General features: G+C 35.2%; 1 protein-coding gene across 1 annotated transcript in view; it reads left to right on the forward strand.

Moving 5' to 3' along the window:
- Positions 1–2109: 2109 nt before the first annotated feature.
- Positions 2110–16370, forward strand: part of LOC101889291 (sodium channel protein 60E) — a 585783-nt gene continuing 571522 nt past the window's right edge. Inside the window, exons 1-2 of the mRNA XM_059127843.1 lie at positions 2110–2279; positions 7451–8279. The gene's annotated coding sequence lies outside the window, so the exon portion shown is untranslated. The remainder of the gene's footprint in view (positions 2280–7450; positions 8280–16370) is intronic.

Raw genomic sequence — 16370 nt, forward strand, 5'->3', positions numbered from 1 at the left:
ATCCCATTTCAAATGTCAAGTTTATAGCTCCAACCGTTCACATGAAAAAAATTGTACTAAATATAGTACATTTCAATACTTTTCGCACATTTATAGTGCGGAATACAAATATCATACACTCATCAGTGACTCTCATTCTAAATTTAAGAGTTCTAGCTCTACTGCACTCATACTCATGTCAGACCCAACAAAGTAATTATATTCTTGATCAGCGTAAACTTCTCGGTTTCGTAGTTGAAGTAGTACCCATTAGGTACTACAATATTGGGTATTTTGATGATTTTAGCGACATATTTTACCAGAATTGTTTCCAATGTAGAGTTTGAAGTTCGTAATGGTTATTACTTGTGAAGGAAAACGTTTTCGTATAGCCCCCATATAATGAAATCTCTCTATATTCGGTATTTTGATGATTTTAGCGGTATTGTTCACCAGAATTTTTTCAAATTTCGTAGATGAAGTTCGTAATGGCTTCTACAGCCTGTCACAAAAAAAAAAAAAATACTTATGAAGGAAAATGTCTTCGTAAGGGGTTTCATTTCAAAAGGTTTTTCTAACGGATTTCTTTTTTTATTTTTAAAGTCCTTTCAAAATGGTGGAAAGTATTAAAAGTTCGGCCCGGCCAAACATAGCAGCTTTTTTATACCCTCCAACATAGTATGGAGGATATATTAAGTTTTTCATTCCGTTTGTAACACCTCGAAATATACATTTTAGACCCCACAAAGTGTATATATTCTTGATCAACATAAAATTCTATGTCGATTTATCAATGTCCGTCCGTCTATCCGTCTGTGGAAATCACTCTAGCTTCCGAACGAAATGTAGTAGGTTGATAAAATTTTACTCAAAGGTGTATTATGTCTGCAGGACTTTTGGGTCATGTAGGTCCACGTCTTCGTATAGCCCCCATATAACGGTACCACCCGATATTCGGTATTCTACTGATTTTAGTGACATTATTTACCGGAATTGTTTCAAATTGTTGGTATTTGAAGTTCGTCATAGATACTACAGCATAAAACAGAAAATGGGCCATGCAGGTCCACTTCTTCGTATAGCCCCCATATAACGGTACCACCCGATATTCGGTATTCTAATGATTTTAGTGATATTATTTACCAGAATTGTTTCAAATTTGGTATTTGATGTTCGTAATGGATACTACAGCCTATGACAAAAAATTGTCTGTGCAGGTCCACGTTTTAGAACTCCCATGGTTACATTATAAACAGATTTTTTTCAAGATTCGCATTTGAATATTGTAATAGCTTGTCAAAAGTTGCCTAAGCAGGTCCACGTCGTCGTACAGACCCCAATATACGGCTACATTCGGTATTTTTAAGATTTCAACAGAATTTTTAAGGGTTTTATTTTTTTGAAAATTGCCAATTTTGTACCAAATGGTGGAGGGTATTCAAAGTTCGGCTCGGCCGAACTTACAGCTTTTTTACTTGTTACTTGTTTTTAAATATAAATATTCTTAAAAAATTCCCCATTAAAAACCCTTGAATCCTTCATGTAAATAATCTTAACCAAGCTATGTTGTGATTCAAAAAAATATTCTCTAAGGTTTGTGCCCATTCAAGGTCCTTCAAAAAATATTCTCATAATCTATTTTTAAAGTCTTTGCTCCATCAAATTTTGACAAATCATCCCAAAAGTTATCAGCTTAAAATCGACACCTCCAGAATTAAAACGCCAAAGTTGTTAACATTTGTCGCAATATATTTACATTTGGAGAGCTATTAACCTGGTGGAGCATAAAGTTATGGAATAAACACAGTGAGTGAGAGCGAGTAAATGTAACATTCTGTTTACATGTAAATAACGGTTAATGAGAGAGGACTTTTGCAACAGGACGACGACGACGACGACACGCATTCAATTTGTGTTTTGGGGAGTATTAAAGCACCACAAAATACTGGGAAATTTGGCTACACGTAGCCTAAAGGATTACGTCAATCGGAAAAACCGTTCAGTCGCCGACGAACCATTCATAGGAAATGTTGTGTGCTTAATAAAAATAATTAAGAAGATAGCAACTTTTTGAGAAAAAAAAAAAGAAAAAAGTAGCAACAGAATAGAAAAAGTAGAAACAAACAAAAGAAAAATACTTTAGTGATTAATTATTTAAAAAAGAAATAAATAATAGAAAATTATAAAAATAGTTACTTGAAAACGAAACATCATTAAATAAGAATAAGAGAATAATAAAAAAAATAAAGAAATTTGTGGTGTCCTGTTTTAATTTTAAAGTGCTTCGAAATTCCCCAAGTGTAAATATTTTTCAACAACACCAACAAAAATTCAAGAAAAAATAATAGGAGAATACTAAAACCAATGTTAAAAAATAAAAAAAACATTGTGAGAAAAAATATTAAAAAAACGAAAATAATAGAAATAGTTCTTTTTTGTGTTGTGTTATAAAATAAAGATTCGTGGTATGTTGTTGAGCCACCAAAAAAAAGAGAGAGAATTCTTTTATTTTGTGTGAGTTTTATTTTCCACGACGTTTTCCCTTTAGTGGTGAATGCTGCTGCCTGCTGGTGGTTTTGTTACTCCCCAGAAATGTGCTGAAGTGTGGCCAAGTGTTGAGTTGGGAGTGCGTGCCGCATGCCGCTGTGTGCGTGTGTGTATGTGTGTTAACTAACCTACATTTCCTTAACAAAACAAGGAGAGCCAACAAGAAATAAAAGAAACAGCAGCAGCATAGAAATGTCTTTGGTTTTTTTTTTCCTCCTGTAAATGTCGGTTATTCGGCTACTCTGATGATAAACTCTCTCTCACACACATTCCACGTCTCTCACTTACTTTCTCCATAATTATTTTTTTTTTTGGTGTTTTCGTTCTCTTCGGATGTGCGAGGCATAACTCTCACTTTCTCGTGTTGTACTCCAAAACAAAACCCACCCAAAACTCACACACAATTGGATTATTTTGAGAAGCCCCAACAACAACAAAATCAAATGTTAAGAAAGAAATGGGCTAAAGCAATGGTGACGACAAAAGCCGAAGTTTGAAACAGTGACTTTAATATTTGAATGTAAGGTTTAAATTATTTGCCGCTGAAAATCACCGATTTTTGGTTTTCCATATCATATCCAAATGTCTCTCTGGCTGGCTGGGTTGAACGATAATAATAATATAATAATAATATTTTTACAAAGCCTAGATCTATTTCAAAGAATGACAATATCGCTAAACTCGCTTAGGTACCTTCTCCACAAATGTTGTATCAAAAAGCTCGTGTATACACACATCTACATAGTGGTAAGGGTCATATGTCTTTGTGCATTTATTTGTATCATCGAGAAGGAAGCGGGATAAGCCAATAGTTACTTTTGAGGATCATGGAATCACTTTCGGAAACGATTTATGCATGTCAGTCCGTCCATGTATTTTTGTGAACAAAATACAGGTCATCATTTATTATCAGATTGATATGAAATTTTCCAAACAATATTTGTTTGGACCATGAAATTGTCGAGAATCGGTTCTTACATATATATCTTCAACCGATGTCGGGTTAATTGTGCACCAAATGGCTAATATCAGCCCAAATGAATTGAATTATGGCAATTCCTACTGAATACATTCGACCAATAAGTTCTTCAAATTTAGTGAAAATCGGTTCAGATATAGCTATAGCTCCCATATACATGTTTCACCTGATTTGGCGTTTTAGTCCCTCACATTGGTAATATATATTCGATAATAGTGATATTTGGAACCAGGTATCAGATACCGCCCAGAAATACCTCTGCCAATATTTATCAAGATCGGTTCAGACTTCAACCGTTTTCGGGTTAGTTGTGCACCAAATGGTCAATATCTGTTCAAATGACCTGAATTTTGACACATCCGACAGAATTCAGTTTAGAAGAAAGTACATCAAAATTTGTGAAAATATAGCTATAGCTCCCATATACATGTTTAATCCGATGTGAAATTGTAAGTCCCTTACATGAGTAATATGCACTTCACAAGAATGATATTTGATAACAGAACTAATAGAGCTCAAAAAGAACTCCGTCAAGTTTTATCGAGATCGGATCAGATTAGGATATAGCTCCCATATATATCTTTATCCGATTTTAGGTTTTTTTTTGTGCACCAAAGGTCTAATATCAGCCCAAATGGATGAATTTTGGCACTTCCGACGGTCACTGCAAAAAATATAGCTCGAATATACCTCGATGTACATCTTCTTCCGATTTACGGTTACTACTCACCATATATGTTATATTATCCCAGATTGGATAGATATTTTCATATCCCGTTCCGGTCCGGTATATTATAATAAATATTTTTATACCCTCAGCCATATGGCTAGAGAGGGTATATATAATTTGATATGTGCCTAGTCGAAATAATGGTTTTTAGACCCTAGGTCTCTTTGGAACAAATCCGTTTCAGGACATTTGGAGTCGATCTAGTGCTGTCCGTCCGTCTGTCTGTCTGGCTGTTGCGAACGATAACTCTCGAAGGGACTATCCGATTTGGTCCAAACTTGGTACATTTTAATGTTATTGTCAAACTTATATCGAGTTCGGAGATGGGCAGTATCGGTCCACACCTCCACAAAAGATCGAAGTTTTCAAAAAAATATTTTACTGCACAAAAAATAAAGGATGATTCGATTTTGCTCGAACTTTGCAAATCCTAATAACAAAAGTCAGGTGTGAAAATGGGCAATGGACTCCATCAAGTACTTATAAAATGTGAAGTAAGAGTCCAATTGTTTTCAAATTACACACATCATAGTATTATTATTAACCTAAGGTCTGGTGTGAATATGGAATATATCGGTTCAATCCTCCTGGTACCTCCCCTACAAAAGGCTCAACATTTTGACTATCCATGAAGACCTTAAAACGCGAAATTAACATCAAATTCCATTTGGACTTGGTACATCTCAGTACTTCTATCAACACAAGATCGGTTATAAAGATAGTAGAGATCGGACCATTTCTTCCGGTACCTACCCCACAAAATTGTCAACATCTTCAAGGAAATCAATTTACTCCACATAAAGAGGAAGGAAAATCCGATTTTGCCCCAACTTTGCGAATCGTAATATTTGCATCAGCGCTAGGTCAGGTCCTAAAATGGATCACACCTCTCCGCTCCATCAAGTACCTCCCCCAGAAATGGTCAAAATATTGAATAAGTATAGCTCTTATAAAATATGATGTAATTAACCGATTGGCTTCAAATTACACAAGTCACGATATTTTTATTTAGCCAAAGTGTGGTGTGAAGATGGAATTAATCGGTCCGCTCCTTGTGGTACCATCCCCTCAAAGGGTCAACATTTTGAATATCCATGAAGCTCATAAAACACGAAATTAACATCTGATGCCACTCAGACTTGGCACATCTCAATATTTCCATCAAGACAAGATCTATTATAAAGATGGTAGAGATAGGGCCATTTTTGCTGTTGCCTCCCCCCACAAAGGTTTAAAGTTTTTAATAACCAAAACTATCATAAAATCCGCAATAAGCATCCGGTTCTCTTCATATTTCACACATCCCATTATTTCTACTAACACAAGATCTGCAGTGAAGATGGATGATATCGGTTCAATCCTTCTGGTACCTCCCCCACAAGGGGTCAAAATTTTGAATGTCCACATCTCAATATTGCCATAAACACAATATTTGGTATAAAGATGGTACAGATCGGACCATTTCTTCTGTTACCTCCATAGGGTACATGATTTTTGAAAAATAAAACGCTCAAAGGAAACAAAATAAGCATCCAACTCTCTTCAAATTTCACACAACCAAAAATTTTGTGCTAACGCATCTGTTGTTAAGATATCTGCCAACCAGTTCTGGTTCCCCACCCACAAAGGGACACCATTTCCACTACTTAGATCTGTCATAGCTTGCGAATATTTCCACATTTTCCAAAAATTTGCACATACCTCACATAAAGTATGGTAAGTAGTCGATATAGTCCAAATCTGGCACGTTGTTATCAGTTTTAGGCCAGATACAAATTGGTCAATATTGGCCAACTGCTTCGGAACCTCCCCCGTTACAAGAGCTAGAATAAGCATAACTCAAGGCTGGGGATATAAATCTTTCGGCAAAGCCGATTGATACTATTTAACTTGTTTAATATTATCCAAAGTCATATCATGTACTATTCAGCAATGTCATACGGTTCATAGTTGGTATGATCTACTTCACATAAATTCCCCATATAAACTTATTTGTTATGTGAGCTCTACTAAATACACATAGTGGTGTAGGGTATGATGTAGTTGGTCTTTTAACCTTTCCTTGTTGTTTTTTTTTTTAATTTACTTCTCTACGCACCACTGTGCATTGGCGCATATCTATGCGTATATATTTATAACAAAACTACATACATATATATTACATGCCATCACAGCCTGCGGGATAACTATTCAGTGCGAGTCGACATTTTCTAGTTGTTGCTGGCAACCAGCCTAGTGAGACCAAAGCGACGGTAGTTGGAATTTACAAAAACAAAACAACAAAAAAAAAAGGAACACACAGAAGAATGTAAATGTTACGCCAAGTCCTTTGCTCAGTCAGTCAGTGTGTCACAAGAGAGTAATTTTTGCAACGAGAGAGAGAGAGAGGAAGAGAAAAAAATGAAAATTCCCCCCAAAAGAGAGCAGGTGTTGAGAGCATCGCAAGCAACACTGGCTGGCTTGGTCGTTTGCTCGCTCGCTCAATGGCTATGGGTGCGTTTTGTTTTGAACTTTTCTTATTCACAAAGTATCCTTTCTTGCATACGGTTGGTTCCACTCTTTGGCGTATCCAAATGCGTGCTAGCGTGCGTGTTGTACATATATGTTTATATATATATATGGCTGGATGTATGTGTGTGAGTGTGTGCAAATGTCAATATGTGTGGAGTGCATGTGTGAGTGTTTGCATGAAATAATAAAAAAAAAGAATGAAAACAAATTAAAGAAATAAAATAAAAGCGCGTGTTTGAAAGTAAGTTTTCCCTTTTCATTTGTATTTTTGTGCGGTGGAATGAGATGAGAGTGAGAGTTTTTTCATGGAGTAAAACTGAGTACATTGTTGGAGGTTTCTGGTACAAGTGAGTCTTGCTTGCTGCTACTGCTGCTGGTGATGATGATAGATGCATTTGTGTTGCCATTTTAATCGCCAAGATTCCAAAGAAGTTGTGGTTCATGTTCGGGCAAGACACAATGGGATGCAAGCGCGTTAATATTTATTTAATGCAATTTATGTTGTGGTGATTTTTGGTGTGAATGTTTGTGCTGGTGGTGATTAGTGTGAGGGGTACTCAAAATTTTGTGAAAAAAATGAGAGTTATAAAAATTATAATTTTTTAATTGTTATTTGGGTGTGAGTGATTTTTTTTTCTTTATTAAAAAAAATTAATAATATTTTAATAAATTCCTAAATATTTCTTCTAAATATTTTCTTGCAGAAATTTATATACCTGTGTAAATGTGAAAAGAATCTCCATACTAATTCATAATCATAAATATAGATAATTAAAAATAAGAACGAAAATATATAAAAAGTTGAAAAAATAGAATCATATTTGAAACAAATAAGAAAAAGTAACCATAAATAAGTCTTAGATCTTCTGAAGCAAACAGTGACAAAAGCCCCAACCACGAAAAGGACTTTCTCTTCCAAACCACAATAACCGAAAAAAAACAAAGTGTTAAAAAATATAATTAAAAAATAAATTAGAAATTGTGGTTACAAAAAAAAAAATAAATAAATAAAATAAAACAAATAAATAAAAAATAATTATTAAAAATATCCCACAGGCAAACCAAAAAAAATTAAAACTCAATGAAATATTGCCAACTACCACGACACGATTTAGAAAAATTACCTACCCCATAAATACACAAAGTGCATGTGAAGTGAAATAAAAATAATGAAATAAAACTAATTCTAACAAAAAATCAAAAAATGGCGAGTCAGAAATACTAAAACCATTAAAATGAATAATTAATATTAAATATAATTAAAAAAGGAAAATATATCTAAAAAAATTCCCTTAAAGTGACCCCCCTACAAAAACAAGGCAACAAAAAAGGATAAATAAAAACTTTAATAAAAAATTATTAACAAAGTGAAAAAAAAACAACAAAAACACATTACAAACTTAGCCAAGTTCTATCCCAACTACATACTTTGGATTACAACAAATGTATAAAGTTCCAACAAAAGCAGCCGTAACAGCACCAACAACAACAACAACACGGAGAGCAGCACCAACATGTCCATGCTAGTAGAAGGTAAGCGCAAAGTTTAATTTTCTTGTTTATCCAACTTAAATTAGAAATGAAAAATATTAAGTCAACATGACTAAACTCCAACTAAATTGAGATGAGATGATGATGATGACGACGACGACGATGATGGAAATTCCTAGAAAGTTGAAGAAAAGGCAAAAGTTAAGTCAAACTTTAATATGGCATGTTATGCATATTTAAGTTGATTTTATTTTGTTTTTTTTTGCCATAGTCTAATATAGTTAGGAAGGAAGTAAGAAATTCCGCAAAAAGTCAAGTGGAATGGTCATAACATGGCTTCCACTGCTGCTACAGGTATCAAATTAAAGGAGAGCTAGGAAGAATGGCTAATTTTTCCACCCACCGGAAATTTGAAATGCCAAAGTTCAGGAAATGCTGTTGAAAAATTAGATAGCCAATGGCAAAATGGGGACTCACAACAGTTTTTGAAACAGGTCTTTTCCAAGGTCAAAATTGGAAAAATGCCGAAAACTTTCAACCTGTATTATTTAATAGCTGACTACAGAATACCGACGGCTCTATTTATAAATTGGCATTGGCAGCTTGGGAAACAAAGTTTTGTATTGCCACAATTCGGAAGACAAACTTTTCTTCAATTTTCTATTTAATCCTGAAATTTCAATTAACTGAACATTTCTTAAACATCAAGAAAGTCGGCAAAGAAATATTCTTAGTATATCTGAAATGTTTGACTGGAGTCATTTTAAAATGCATGGTCAGAATGGCATATTTCAACAAGCTTCAAGATTTCTTATCAGAAGAGCTTAAAATATCCTAAAAAGATCCATGATTTCTATGTTTTCTGTTTCTTATAAAACAGTTTTTCATGTTTATTAGTTATTGAATTATAGTTTTAATAATGTTTTTCTCAATATTTTTTTTTTTTTTTTGAGATATGTTGTTAAAACACTCGCCTCTCTGGACTAAGAACATTTTGTCGAGTTTCTAATTCCCGATATAAGGCCTGATTTTTTTAATGTTCCTAAAAGATATTAAGATATATTCAAAGTGTATCAGGTTTATTACAATGTGCAAAAAATGGACCAGATTTAAGACTACGATTTGAAATTTTGTAGACCAAGGTTTTTTTTTCCAAAATAGAAGGGTAATTGAAATAATGTTTGCATCTTCTGTTTTTTTCTACCAATCTAATATAAGTCAAGGAGTTACATATTTTTTACTTGGAGTTTCACATAAAAAAACAAGTAAGCAAAGGCTATAGTCATGCGGGGCCGACTATGTAATACCCTACAACACTACAATATGTTAGAAGCCCCCTTATGTCCAAATCCATATTGGAATTTGAAATTAGGTTTTGACTAGGGACATTTGCCCAATATTTATGCACTCCGTCGTGCTGTTAGTTGGAATAGAATTCTTCCCTGTCCTTAACTCTCTTCACAGGCGTGTCGATTGGCTTCAATTGTGTAATCGGAAAAACATTTCTGTTTAGGGTAATCTGAACCCCTCTGTGAAGCCCCTCTGTATCCCCAAATTTAGACTCATCTATATGAATTGCTTCTCTACGATATTTGGCTATATTTGTCAACGAAATCAGCATAACAAAGCCAGAAGATCGCCTTTTGTGTATTTCAGATATCGCCTGTAAGTAATGCTGGTATTTTTTCACACTGAATTAGTGGTCCATTGTACTCGCTGTCCTAAACTCTAACTTTATGCGAGATTCCGTGTTATCTGGTTTCTATTTGTGACCTTTATGACGGCTGCAAAATCAGGAAAATTTTTAGTTGCTGGTCCATTTTAACCCCTAATATTTTGTGGACATATTTAAAAACAATAGGGCTAGCCCTTCTGAGCCCAACCCTATCCTTGTGAAAATTTTCGTGAGGATCGGACGATATTTGCAAAACTTATATAATATCCCCAACCTGTGTTGTAAGGTGAAAAATATTACAAAATATAGGAATAGGAATTGACAAAATTTGTCAAAATCTGTCCAGCCATTCTTGAGATATAATCATTCTAATTATCATCCTCTTCCTTTGTATATACACATTGTATATATTTTGCTGTATATATCCGATATATTTACTATCGGCATCTACGTAACGGTCAGAATTGACCTGTTCGTCTATTTCTTATTTCGTCGGGATTAAAAATATTCGCGGTTTTATCGAAAATTTGACTTTTATTTAACACAAATATTATGGTCTATTTCACCCACTAAATATTACCCGATGACCACCAAAATTGGAAGGCTTCTGCCCAGCCCTAAACTCCAGCTCCATGCTAACTTCCGCTTTGATTGGTTATAATTGCGACCTGTAGAGCAACTGCAAAATCACGAATTTTTTCAGTTTTTGATCCATTTCAGCCCCTAAATATTATGCGATCATCTCCAAAAGAAATAGGGTTCTATTCTGACACTAGCCCCACCTTCATTCCAAATTTCGAAGATCGGGCCATAACTGCGACCTGTAGAGTGATTACAAATTAACATGGACAGACGGACGGACGGACATACATAGCTAGATCGACTCAGCTCGGCGAGATAGGAAGATCCATATATACTTTCCTATGTGGGAAACCAATATTTCGAGGTGTTACATAATTTTTGGCCCAATCAAACTTATAATACCCCCAACACATAGTGTTGTAGGGTATAACAACGGTGACAAATTTCAGAATTCCATCTCTATTTGTGGTATTTTGCACATACGTTCATAGTTGCAGTTCCAAAACCATCTCCTTATCTCAACTGTAGACACCAACAGTGACATCCTTATTAAATTTCAGGAATTCAGCTCTATCCCTTCACCTAATACCAAATTTGGTATCAATTAGTGCTTTTCGTACAAATATAGTACACATTTCCAAAACCACCTCCATATCTTAACCACGGATACCAACAGAGACCTCAATATCAAATTTGAGGATTACAGACCTATCCCTTCAACCAATACCTAATTTAGGACCATTTTGTACTTTTCGTACAAATATTGGCCGCATTTCCAAACCACTGCCAAATATCAATTAGTAATCTAAGTATCAAATTTTAGAATTTATAGCTTCACCTAAAATCAAATAAAGTACTATTCGGTATTTTTGGTTGAATTTCAGGAAAATCCATTGAAAAATGTGGCTAAAATCATCAAAATATCGAATATCGGGGAGTACCGTATATACACATCTTCGAACTTGACCTGTCTGCACAGAAAATATTGATCTGTGCGAAATTTTAGCGTCCTACCTTAGTTAGTTTCGAATCCAACACCTGTAAAAGATATTCCAGTGACAGCTCATTATATTGTTTACAAGCGTACAAAAGTATTTTCGAGAGAATTTTTCAGAAAAAAGTTATTCGTGATGGATTTTAAGTGTGGCTGGAAAACCACAAGTGGCTATCGTTAGAGAACTCCAGCATTTAAATGTGAATAAATCTTTTGTGTTTCGTACCATCGCTTCCGTGATACTGGTAGCGTAGCCCGACATCAAGGAAGTGGACGGAAGAAAACAGCAACATCAGCAGAAATGGTTCGAAAAGCAAAGAAGCGACTTGATCGAAATCCGCGTCGCAGTGGCCGAAAAATGGCTCGTGAGCTGAACATATCGCAATATTCCATTCGACAAATATTAAAAAATTAACTCGGGGTAAATCCATTGAAATTCCAAAAAGTGCAAGAACTTACACCGCAACTGAAAGAAAATAGACTCAAAATATATGAAGAGTTGCTTCGCTTGGCCGAAAGTGGTCATTTGGATTTCTCCGATAAGAAAACATTCGTTGTCCAAACAAAATGATCGTGTTTTCTTGCCAAAGAGGTCAACTGAAAATGTGCACCTTCGGTTGGCCACCAGAACTCATCCGCCGGCCATGGTGATGGTGGGGGCCGCCATAACAGCCGATGGTCCTCTCCGCTCGTATTAATCGACGGTGGCATCAGAATAAATGCCTTAAAACATTGGCCAGGCACACATTTTGGCCGCAGACCTTGGACATTCCAACAGGACTCAGCACCATAACACTCAGCACACGCCACTCAAGAATGGTTACAAAATGAGGTTCATCACTTCATTTCCAGGGCCCAATGGCCACCAAAATCTCCGGTGTTGGTCTGGAATATTTTGGAAAGCAAGGTTGGCAAAATACCAAAGTGCCGATCACCTCAAGCAAGCGCTTCGCCGGGAATGGGCCAAAATACCGTAGATCAACATTCGGGCAGCGTGTGACGGTTTCGTTGGCCGTTTGAAGTTCATAATTCGTGTCAAAAGTGATCAATTCAAACAAATCTAAACCTATTCTAAAATTTGATGCTATTTCCGACATTTTTTTGCTTTCATTCAATAATATTAAAAAAAATGTAAAAATTATGGCGTTTGACTTTGTTGCAGTTTTTTTATCTCACCATGTATATCCAATTTTATGCGAAATCATAAAATTATATTCATCTCAGTTTTCTGGTTGAGATAAATATTAGGATATAGCAAGTTGTAAAGAATCGCTGACTTGTTTCGCCAGATATGCCAGATAAAAGTATTGAAAATTGTGACCCATTGTAGGTGAGGTACCAGAGGTGTTTCGCAGACAAGAGGTCTTGTTTGAATGTGTGAAATTTGAAGAAAATTAGATGCTTATTTTGCTATCATTGAGCATTTTGTTTTTCAAGTACCAGAAAAGATGGTCTTATCTTTACCATATTTAGAACAGATCTTGCGTAGATGAAAATATTGAAATGTACCTAGTCTGAATGGAATCGCGTTTTATGAGCTTCATGGATGTTCAAAATTTTGACCTTTTGTGGGGGAATTAGTAGAAGTATTGAACCGATATATCCCATCTTCACAGCACATCTAGTGCTAGCAGAAATAATGGTATGTGTGAAATATAAAGAGAACAGGGTGATTGTTTCGGATATTATAATCGTTTTGGCTATTCAAAACGTTGACCCTGTGTGGGGGAGGTGCCAGAAAAAGTGGTCATATCTCTACCATCTTTATAACCGATATTGTGTGGATGGAAATATTGAGATGTACCAAGTCTGAATGGAATTGGATGTTAATTTCGCGTTTTAAGGGCTTCATGCATATTCAACATTTTGAACCTTTTGTGGGGGATGTACCAGAAGCAGTGGACCGATATATAGCTTCTTTACACCAGGCCTTGGGTTTTTACAAATATCATGATATGCGCAATTTGAAGACAATCGTACTCTTACTTCACATTTTATAAGATTTAAAAATATTTAAAATTTTGACCCTTTTGGGGGGAGCTACATGATAGTCCATTGTCCATTTTCGCACCTGGATTTGCAAAGATCGAGCAAAACCGGATTACCCTTTATTTTTTTGCGCAATATAATATATTTATACCCTCAGCCATATGGTATATATCATTTGATACGGTCAAAACGTGCCTCATCGAAATAACGGTTTTAGACCCTAGGTCTCTTTGGACCAAATCCGTTTCAGGACATTTGGAGTCGATCTAGCGATGTCCGTCCGTCTGTCTGTCTGGCTGGATAACTCTCGAAGGGAGTATCCGATTTGATCCAAACTTGGTACATCGTAATATTATTGTCAAACTTAGATTGAGTTCGGAGATGGACAATGTCGGTCCATTCCTTCTGGTGCATCCCCCACAAATTGTCAATATTTTCAAAGAAAATAATTTACTGCACAGTAAGAGAAACGATAATCCGATTTTGCTCCAACTTTGCGCATCCTAATATTTGTGTCAGTACTAGGTCAGGTGCAAAAATGGGCAATATCGGTCCACTCCATCAAGTACCTCCCCCACAATGGGTCAAAATTTTGAATAATTACAACTCTTATAAAATATGATGTCAGAGTCCGATTGTCTTAAAATGTCACACATCCCAATACTTTTTTGAACCCAAGATCTGGTGTTAAGATGGAATATATCGGTCCACTACTTTTGGTACCTCCCCCACAAAAAGTCAAAATTTTAATATACATTAAACTCATAAAAAGCGATATTACCATCCCATTCCATTTAGACTTGGCACACATAAATATTTCCATAAGATCTGTTATGAAGATGGAAGAGATCGGACCATTCCTTCTAGTACCTCCCCCACATAGGGTCAAATTTTTGTATAACCAAAACAATTAAAAATCCGAAATAAGCATGCAGTTCTCTTCATATTTCACACATCCCATTATTTCTACTAACACAAGATCTGATGTGAAGATGGAGAATATTGGTCCACTCCTTCCTAAACCACAAAGGTCAAAAAAGGAAGTAGACGATATAGTCCAAATATGACACGTTGTAATATATATCTCAGCCTTAAGTCAGATACGATTCGGACAATATTGGCCAACTGCTTCGGAACCTCCCCCATAAAGGGTAAACAGAATAATCACAACTCAAGGCTGGGGGTATACATATCTCGACAAAAGAGACTGATACTATTTGACTTGTTTTTTTTAAACTTCGACCTTTTTGTGGAGGTAGTACCAGCAGGAGTGGACCGATTTTGCCCATCTCCGAACACGATCCAAGTTTGGTAAAAATTTTACAATGTACCAAGTTTGATTCAAATCGGTTATTTCCTTCGAGAGTTATCATGTGCACCAGCCAGACAGACGGAGGGATGGACATCGCTATATCGACTCCAAATGCCCTGAAACAGATTTGATCCAAAGAGATGTAGGGTCTTAAACCGTTATTTCGATGATACACTTTGCTATATAGCTTAGGGTTTAAAAATTCACTATTTATTTATGGATTCTTTATAGTTTTCTGAAAATTTCACTCCCTGTTTCCCATCTAATATGAGAACATCAAATATTTTTCAAAATACCTTCTTTTATCTTTTAAATATCTATTGATGCGATAAAAGTTTAATTGAAAAACAATGTTCATAAATTTATATAGAATTGTAAATATGTCACCAAATGTTCTCATTTTTGCCATGCTCAGCCTTGGATAGAAAACAACTTTATGCAAATTTTCTTTTGAAGATAAAAATTATTAGGAATTGTAAAACAATTATCAAATTTATTTCTGAAAATCTTCTGAGGAAACTTTGTCATTCGAAAAAGCAACCATACATATACAAATTTGTTGGATTGTTCTTGTTAAAATTGTTTTCAAAGTTTTTTCTTTTTTTTTTTTGTTTTCTTCAGAAAAACAAATACTGTCACACATCAAAGTCGGTTTGTCGGTCTTCCATCTTCAATCAAAAAATCTCTCGGTCTTACATAAATCATTGTCAATAGATTGTTTCTTTTTTTTTTTCAATCTGTATTGGACTTTCAATTTATATCTTTTCGGTTTTTTTGTTGTTATTGTATTGCTGTTGTTGTTCTTCTTCATCTGTTTCTCCTATTATGACATTGTACATATGTATGTTCGCTTGTTTGAGTGTTTCGATTGTTGGATGGATGGATGCCTGCCTCAAAATAAATGAATGATATTCTTGCTTCTATTCAAATTTTGATTGACATTTTGGCCCCACCCCCCGTCCTTGTGGGCCCCATGTCACACCACCAAAGTTTTCTTTAACAGTTACCAGCACAAAAACAATTTGACTTTTATATTCCTTTCAAAAAGAAAATTTATTCATTTTTTTCGGCTCTCTGTTTTGTTTCGATATTTCTATGGCCACAACAAAACAAAAAAAAAAAAAAAAAAAGAAAATCTTTTGATGATTCAATCATTCTCACGAACGAATATCGAAGGAGCATTGGCCTGAAGCATCTACACGCAATGCTATTCATTTGGTCATCACCACCAGCGTTCATGATTTATATTGGCCAATTCTTTTCGCTGCCGTGTTATTGTTGTTGTTTCTGATAACATTACTTGTTATCGTAACAACAACAACAACAACAACTACAGCAACAATTAGAAATTATACAGTTCAAGAGTGAATTATTTGCAAGAGGCCATAATCACGATTCCGAAATTAATTCATGTGACCCAACTTTATTTAGATTGGCTTCTTAACACATGTGGTAATGAATGGCTAAAATGGTGGTGGAGCTCTTTATCGCTGCTGGTCAATTACCAAACGTGATGGATTTCATTAATAAATTCTTGACATTCTGGGAAATATGTTTCGAAATATGTATTAGTAGGAAAAA

The sequence above is a fragment of the Musca domestica genome, unplaced genomic scaffold (genome assembly GCF_030504385.1).
Source record: "Musca domestica strain aabys unplaced genomic scaffold, Musca_domestica.polishedcontigs.V.1.1 48, whole genome shotgun sequence".
In the NCBI taxonomy this organism is placed as follows: Eukaryota; Metazoa; Arthropoda; class Insecta; order Diptera; family Muscidae; genus Musca; species Musca domestica.